This window comes from Fukomys damarensis, unplaced genomic scaffold (assembly GCF_012274545.1).
Source record: "Fukomys damarensis isolate Sample0158 unplaced genomic scaffold, DMR_v1.0_HiC HiC_scaffold_20, whole genome shotgun sequence".
Classification (NCBI taxonomy): Eukaryota; Metazoa; Chordata; class Mammalia; order Rodentia; family Bathyergidae; genus Fukomys; species Fukomys damarensis.
This window is the reverse complement of record NW_022900932.1, coordinates 12236040-12245225: the sequence shown is the minus strand read 5'-3', so window position 1 is coordinate 12245225 and position 9186 is coordinate 12236040.

Here is a 9186-nt window from a genome sequence, read left to right as displayed (position 1 = left end):
ATATATATATATATCCAAGTTACAACTATTTAGCTGGTCATTTTGGTAAGACTTAATATATTCCTCATCTGAAAATATTATTAAATGCTGTCCAATAAAATGCACAGGAATAAATAAATAAAGTAGGTGTTCTTATAAATGTTCTGTGGTCTTCTACAGGTCTTTTCTCAGTTGGTCTTTCACTGGGGGATAAAATGTAGGTGACCATGGCCAAGAGGTACCCTTAAGTAATCTAAATTATCAAGATACAGGATCATGCTAGATTCCCAAATTTCCTAAATATCAAAATGATTTGTCATGGGGTTTTAAAACTGCATTATACCCAAGAGTCCCTCCTCAAGAACTGATCTGAAGGAAAGAAGGGAATGGGATTAATATGAGAAAATGAAAAAATGGAAACAAAGTCTTTGATATAGGGGAGGGAGGAGGGGTTGAAGGGAGAGAAGGGCGTGGGGAAAAAATAAGAACCAAGATGGATTCTGTAAAGGTGCAAATTTCCAATGATGAATGCCATTATATTGTATACCTTAAATGTATGAATAAAATTAATTTTAAAATAAAGAACTGATCTGGCACATTTTAGATGGAGTTCAGGAATCTTTATAATCATTCCAGATGGAAGAATCATTTAAATGTAGTTTTTGGTAATAAAAGAGAGCAGTGATTTATCAAGGCAAGACTATGTTTACAAAACAGAGCAGCAACCTGTGTTCACAGCATTGTTATTCTCAACAGCCAAGAGATGGGAGATACTTAAATGTCCACTGATGGATGTATGAATTAAAAATGTGGTGTAGACATGCACTGCAATATTATTCAGCCTTAAAAATGAGGAAACTCTGGTATATGGTACAACATGGGCGAAACTTGATAACTTTAGACTAAGTGAAACAAGCCGGTCACTTCAATGAAAACTATTGTATGATTTCAGGTATATGAGATTTCTGAAGTCCTCAGATTGGTAGAAACAAAGTAGCATGGCAGCCAACAGTGCTTTGATACAGGGGGGAAAGGGTTAGTGCTGGTTAATACAGATAGTTTCAGTTTTGCAAGATGAAACAGTTCTGGAGATTGGTTATTGCACAACAAGGTGAAAATACTCATCAGTACTGAACTGTATGATCCAAGGTGGTCAAAGTGTGTACCACATTAACGCAATGAAAAATATAACAACTGGGGCTACAGTAGCAAAGCCAAAATTTTTTGTTGCTAATAGCACTTTGAAAATATGATACACTGTCAAACCAGTTGTAATCACATCCATGTTACAAAAAAAAAAAATGTAAGTTTAGTCCTTGCATATCTCTCTCCCACATCAGACCCAAAGGAGTTATTCTGTCTGAGAGGCTTATCTATCAAAGGGAAAACGTGAGCACAGGTCAGGTTAATAAGAATTTGGATCAAACAAGGTCTAATTACAGAAAAATTCTCTCATCTAGAGAATCAAAAAGATCTTTGGAGCACATGGGCATGCACATACACACAAACACATACTAGAATATGAAAGTGCATGAGTAACCTCACATTTTTTATTCACTTTATTCAATATTACACTTGGCCAATTGCTTTTCTATGACTGCAAAATAGATAAAGCTCTAAACCCAGGTCTGAGCTCACCCTGAAGTCTGGCAGCATTTCACAGACAAAGTTTGTCTAGTAATGGATCAGCACCTTTTAGGAGACCCCTGTATATTTATAGCTAGATAGTCTGTTGATCCATTAGAATGTGCCACTCTATCCTGGAGGTACTAAGCCAATTTATTAGGCTATGAAACAAAATAGGGTGGGGGAAATCCCCAGAGATTCATAAGCCATAACCCTGGGTACCATGTGATCTGGAAGCTACTACCCTGATACTTTAGAAATTCACCTCTCAAATTAAAATATTAAATCATCTTGATTGTAAAACAAGTAGCAAAGGCACAGGGGGCACAGCTGTAGGCTGAGTATGACTGTGCACCACTGTGCAATTAATAAATCATGAAAATACTCCCTTTTTTCATGGTATCACACAGATCTGAGGTTTCTATTTAATTTAGGTTGGTTGCTCCTATCCGAAATTGAGGCAAACACATTTTCAGGAAATTTCGTTTTCTCAAAATCCTGATAAGCCTAAGAAAAGTAATGAGTAATTGCCCTTAACTTCTGCACTCTGAATTTTTCAGAGAACTACTAATTTTATAAACCTTTTTCTGTCTATGTACATAGGATTTGCCTCGAAATAAGTAATGGTAATTCCTGCCCTTCAGAACTTTCCAGTCTATCAGGAGAGCTGCGCAGAAGCTGTCAAAATTGGCTTCAGGCTAAAATCATCTGGGGACCTTTAAAAATGTATGGATATCCAATTTTCAGCCCCATAGGTTTTGATTTAATTTATTTGAGTCTGGGCCTAATAGTGTATTTTTCTGATTCCCCAGATGGTGCTAATATTCAGAATAAAATAACCAGTGCTCAGTAGTTCAAAACAGGATACTTCCATGTTGATGTGGTTAGTTGTACACAGACTTTCTATTTCTTTCTTAATATCTTTTTCTTTCTTCTGTTTTTTTGGTGGTCTTTTTCCTGAGACAGAGTCTTGCTATGTAGCCCAGGTTGGCCTCAAACTCATGGCAATCCTCCTGCCTCAGTCTCCCGAGTTGCTGGGATTACAGGCGTACACCACCACACCTGGTGAAAAGTTGTATTTTAAAAAATAGCAATGCTAAGAGAAAACAAGAAAGAATGTCTGGGAGGAAGCTAGACCTCTAACAGTTTCCAGACAGCAGATACAGCAGCTTCATCGGAGATAAAAGAGTAAAGGGAATCACAGCTCAAAACAAAGGGGACAAAGAGGGAAAGATGAGAGAGAGAGGGAGAGGGAGAGAGAAATGGGTGGTGGTTTGGGGCAGCTTTTCCTGTGTCTCAGGGAAGCTTTTGAATTGTAGTCAAGAAATGGAATATGATATAAAATGATGAAAAGAGTTTTTCTTTTCCTTCTTTCTTCTTTTGCCCCCCGGTACCGGGATTGAACTCAGGACCTTACTCTTGCAAGGCAGGCGGCAGCACCACTGAGCTAATTCCTGGACCCCAGGGATTTTCTTTTTTTTTAAAAAATGCATCCAAAACCACTCTGCTTTCTTAGCACCAGTAACAGAAGGGTGAAAACAGACAAAGAGAGAAGCACTGCGTGAAAGAAATGAACCAAAATATTCTACAAGAAGAGAATCCCTACTTTGGGCAGATAAAGGGGTCACCAGTGTGCTCGCTCTGCTTATTTTATTTTCCTTTATGCTTAGTGTCACTCTAAGCTTAGGTGTATTTTCATTGTGAGAATATACTGTACGTGCATTTTTAGATGCTCTACTTCGAGTTTTTAAAAGTGTATTTTCCATGCATTTATAGATGGTGCCCCACCAGATAACCTCTCCTCTGTTGATCTGAATGCAGTGAGGACAGTTGTGATTAGAATCTGCTCTATTTTAATATCTGAAGACTCCAGCAGACTTTCTCTTTCTCCTGTTGACTCAGCTGGTTTTGCTCATGCCACCATGCTTTGCTGTGTGCTCCTCTGTTTCCTTGATTTCCTGCTACCAGATGCTTATTTCATCCATAAAGAGAATCCCTCCAGACCTAGGAAAAAGTGGCCAGGTTTAGAGAGGATTTGTGTTTGTTTCTCTCTGCAGTACCGAGGGCCTCCCTCCTTGTCAGCCACTGACCAGTGGTTCCTGTATCTCTGGTGCACAGCCCAACAGCCCAGATGATCTGACACCTCCTGGAGTTACTATGTTCTTTGTTCTTCCATTCAGTGCCAAACCCGCTTAGATTCTCTGGGGAATGGGAAGCAATGTGAATTCACTTCTGCTTGGTCTTTCCTGAGATGCAGTGATCATCTGGCATAAAGTTTATAGTTGAATACATGATATATTCATATCTGGGGGGTTGTAAAAAGTTTTCTCCTTTGGTCAGCTTTCATTTTTCTATAAACTAATCTGAGAGGAAAACATATTTTTGAACAGTAACACTTAGAATGTAGTAAAAACATATAAATGAGCTGAAATCGATTTTAAATATCCCACTTCAATTTCACATTTTATTCTGATTTTCTTGTGAATGTGGACATACATAATGCCATGGATTCTGAGGGGGCAGTGTTTTTACATATGTATGTATGCGTGAGAGAATGTAGACCAGTAGTAATTTATCATTAAACAAGACCATTATACAAAAAGGGTCTCACATTTGTAGACCAGGTAGTGATTCACTCTACAAAAATTAGGTCCTCTCAGCCCCACATTTTCAGGCACATTTGCTACTTCTAAAGTCTTTTTATTTGGCTACATGCACAAGCTTTGTGCAGGGTGTGTGTGTGTAAGCATGGGTATATTCAGACAATAACTGGAACACACTTCTGTGGCCTCTGTAGCTATGGAGGTCAGCAAACCACTGATGCCCTCTGGACCTAAATGTTGTTGGTAGAATCAAGCGATCTCCAAGGGATATTCTACTCTCAAGTCTATATTGCTAGGGCACAATGACCCCATTTTGAAGTGATGCCTGGCTGTTCTCTTTTATGTACTTTTATTTTTGTTTCCATTGAGACCAAATAAAACAATTTTTATTACCATGACCGCATGTTTTCCACAAAGTCTCAGGAAAAAAATAATCTCCAAAATAAATGCCAGTGGTTTCATGTTGCTATAGAATAAAAGCCCAACTCCTAATCGCGTCTCATGATGCAGGCACCTCAGGACCTCTACCTATCCATCCCCCTGGCTGCTCCTTCCCACACAGCTGCTGCCCTAGGCACGGGGCTGTGTATTGGTCCTTCTCTGCTCATGCTCTCTCCTGCCTTATGTGGCAGACACAGCCTTCCATCTTTCCCTTCAGCCCAGGTGTCCGCTCCAAACTCCATGCCAGACTGGGTGGCCCCTCTCTGGCTTTAACCTTCTCAAAGTCACCTCCATGCAAGCCTCTTGCTCCCTGAGAACACAGAACGCTGGGCCTTAAATAAGTATTTGTTATATTGTTCAATGAAGATTAAACCTGACTTTCTGATTAGTTCGTATGTTTACTTTTGACCTTCGATTTGTGGTATATAGACAGTAGCTTTATTGTTTTATTCATTTTACTATTTTCATACTGAATAAGCAGATTTTTCTATCATAGGACTTTAACATTTGTGCTGTTATTTTAAATATAATTTTATTTTATATTATAGTCATTTTTTAAAATTCACATATATTTGACAGACAAAACTGGGTGAAAGAGGCTTTGGAAACTTACTATACCAGAAAAATTATCATGAAACATTCATCCCACACATTGTGATATCTCTGGGAGTTTGAGCCATTTTTCAAAAGAAGAGAAGAATTCTAAATAGACTTCAGCAGTTATTTTGTTACTAGTAATAGGATAGATAATTAAAATAATAGCTATACTTTATTATTGATTTTAATTTGGTTACTGTCTGAATAGTGTTTTTTTGTTTGTTTGATTGTTTCTTTTTTTGTTTTTTGGTACCGGGGATTGAACTCGGGTCCTTGCGCTTGCAAGGCAGGCCACCAAACCGCTGAGCTAAATCCCTGGCCCTGTCCGACTACTGTTAAATGTATTTCAGCTGATATTCATAACGAGCCTATAAATAGATGCTAACATTGTCCCCATTTTAGAAATGAGTATTAGAGGAAGTTAAATAGAAAACAAGTATCATCGGCGGGGGGGGGGCACTCTCCAGGTGTTTTTCATTTAAAACTGGCAATTTAAGTGTCAATCAACACAAAAATAACAATGGAACTGAGCGCACACAGTAAGGGGCACTCGTGCTCCATGCTGTGGGGAAAACATAAGAATTAATACGTAGCTCTTAACTATGAGGAGTTTGCTATGGTAGAGAGGAAATAAGGAATTAAAAATATTCTGCTCTGTGAATTCTATTTTCTTCATTGCTCAGAAACTTAAGTGGTTTCTAAATCAGAGCTCTTTTTGGTACATTTCCAAGAATAAAATGAAAAGAAAAGCATAGTTGATGATAAAAATAAACACATAATAAGTAATATTTACTTAGGGAAAAATCGTTCGTTACTCTCAAAATGCCAGAAATAGTTCTTTTTGCTATAGACTTTTAGTTTGATGTAATCCCATGTATCTACTTTTGGTTTTGTTGCCTGTACTTTTGGGGTCCTAGCCAAGAAATCTCTACCTACACAAATATTGTAGAGCTGTCCCCCAGTTTTTCTTCATAATTTTTACAGTTTTATGTTTTATGTTTATGCCTTCAATCTACTTTGACTTTAATTTTATAAACAAGGTGAGATAGGGACTTTATTTTATTCTTCTGCATATGAGATCAATTAACACAGTGAGAAGACAGCCTGCAGACTGAAAGAAAATATTTGCAACCAGTGCCTCTGATGTGGAGTTACTACCTACATGTACAAAGAATTAAAAATCTCATTCCAAAACACCTACTTAATAAATAGACAAAGGATTTGCATAGACATTTCTCAAAAGAAAACATAAAAATGCCTAAAGGTACATGCAAAATGCTAAACTGTACTATTCATTACAGAAATACAATCAAAACCATAATTCAATACCACCAATTCATACTGTCAGGATGGATATTGTTGAAAAGACCAGAAAGGAAGAAAAGTGTTGGCAAGAGCGTGGAAAAAACAGAACCATTGTGTGTTATAAGTGGGGATGTCAATTAATACAACAATTTGGAAAACAATGTTATGCAGCCTCAAAAATTCTATACACAGAATTACCATATGATTTAGCAATCTGAGCAATCCTACTTTTGAGTATTTAGTCAAAAATATTGGAAAACAACGTGTCAAGGAAACACTGGCATTTCCATATCCATTGCAACCCTTCAGGGCCAAGAAATGGAACCAACCTGGGGCGTCAGCAGGTGGATTGAGAAAGTAAGCGTATTGCTGCACCTATACAAATGGAATACTCCTTGGTCTCCAAAGAGAGGGAGATGATGTCACCTGAAACAATAAGAATGGACTTGGAACATGTTATTACAATAAGTCAGGCACCACAGGACAATTCCACATGACATGACTCACACGTGAGAACTAACACAATTCAAATCATAGATGAAGACGGCGTTTACCGAAATGCGAGCAAACAAAATGAGATGTAGACAAAGGCACAGAATCTCACACAGATAAGAGGAATAGGGTTTTCTCTACATTCTCTTTCACAGTGTGATGAATACAGTGAATGATAAAATGTTACGCACTTCAGTTTTGCTAGGAAAGTTCAAATGTTCTTGGATCAAAAAAAGAAAACAAAACCGGCATAATAAATAATTGGTAAATGGACATTAAACAGCACTATAATTTTTACTGTTCTGGCCATCTGAGCTGAACCTCCTCAAAGATCATCAAGACTGTAAGGGTCATTTCTGGAAAAACTATGTTTTTGAACAGTCCCAGTTATTCGTGGCACATACCTTTCAATTTAATTGATTTGAACTGAACCATCTGCTGTCTAATTGCCTCATAGCCAGTGGGATTTATGCAAGTAAATGAATATCAGAGGTAGAAAGAATACTAATGTGAAGTTTATATTTCATTAAGAATGGCTCCTTGTTCATGGACAAAAATTGAAAGTTATAATTTATGCAAATTGAAGGAGCCTACTTTCAAGGTTTCCACTCCTAAGACGGAAATGAAGAAAAGATGCATTTCATTTACCTGCCTAAAACATTTCAAAAGTAGAGATAATACATGAAAAAATGTTTTCAAGACAGTGAACACCAGCCAATGACAGTGATCCACTGACTAAGATAGAAAAAAAAAAGTATGAGCCTCGAACCGCCTGCTTCACTGTTGGGAGAGGTTACCAGGGGGCAAAGAGACAGGAAAGAAGTGAAGTCCTGGGCTGGAGGAGAGATGAGGGTGGGGTCCACAGAGACTGCAGTGCACAGCATCAGAGATCAGACACTCCCTAAACAACCAGGAAGTACACGATGCTCAGCACATGAGCCTGAGCAGACACCATGAGACCTGGAAAGAAAAGACTCACGTGGAAAGATGGGAGGCCACCATCCTTTGAATTACGCAGGGCTGGTCACGAATTCCCACCTCACCTACCACAGTGGAAATCCTAACAATTCATGCAATATCAAGTAGCGCTCTCAGGAACTTTTTACCTCCATTCTGGGGCAAACTTAGCCATAGGCCAAGTTCTGCCCTTGCCCTGCCTAACAAAACTTAAAAGGCAATAAGCAAACTTGAACTGCAGGAAAAGATAAAGCAAATCCTTTAGTGAAAAGGACAACAAACCCAGGGGGAAATGAGGACTTTCAGAACAGAATTAATTTGCTTTGTTATAAGTCAAATCTTTCTGCTTCTTTTGCCTTGGGATTTCACACTATTGATTAAATATTGCAGATAAATTCTACTTTACTGGGTTCTAATTTTGTTGTCACCCTATAAATGTTACTAAGCTTTGTTCTGGGTTAGGATTAAATTTCTTTGAAACACTTTAATCCTTTTATGTCTTCCTTTAGAATATGCTAAAAATTTATAGAAAAAGACAGTAGTATCAAATCCATCTCAGGAACATTTGATGTTTTCGGTGGTCCTTAATACGATGGTTCGTCCTTTGGGGTGCTTTATCAAATGGCTACTTCAGATTGTCTGATGACTGTCGTGATGGCTTGTTACTATCACGTTCTCATTCCTTTTTGCAAGCTGGCGATTCCAGTGGGCTTTTTACAGAACTGAGACGCAAATCCTGTGCACCTGGGACAGATTCTTGACCTCCATGGCAGAGCTGCACTCTGTTTAAGGAGATCCTGGGATTTAGCCAGGAGTAACGCAATAGAAAACCTAAAATATTAAAGAAATGTTTGATACGAGATCATCCATGATATTTGTTTTGGGGCAAAGTTACTTTTCAAACTAAAGAAGCCCAACCCTCAGATTTCCTTCAGTAGCAAGGGTATAGTAATATAGTAAACAAAGACAGTTCTTCTATGTCAGTGCACACTGAAGTACCTGTGAAATGGAGAGACTACTAAAAGATAGGTGTGATTAATTTATCCGAGACCACGATTGTGCTGGAGCAAGGATTGTTTCCAGTTACTGGCCCATGGGGTAGGCTGGTGCCAGACTGACTCTACCTAGAGTGTGGCCTTATATTTTCATGTGTAGCAAAGAAGGTTTATGATATTCTGGGGAGAAT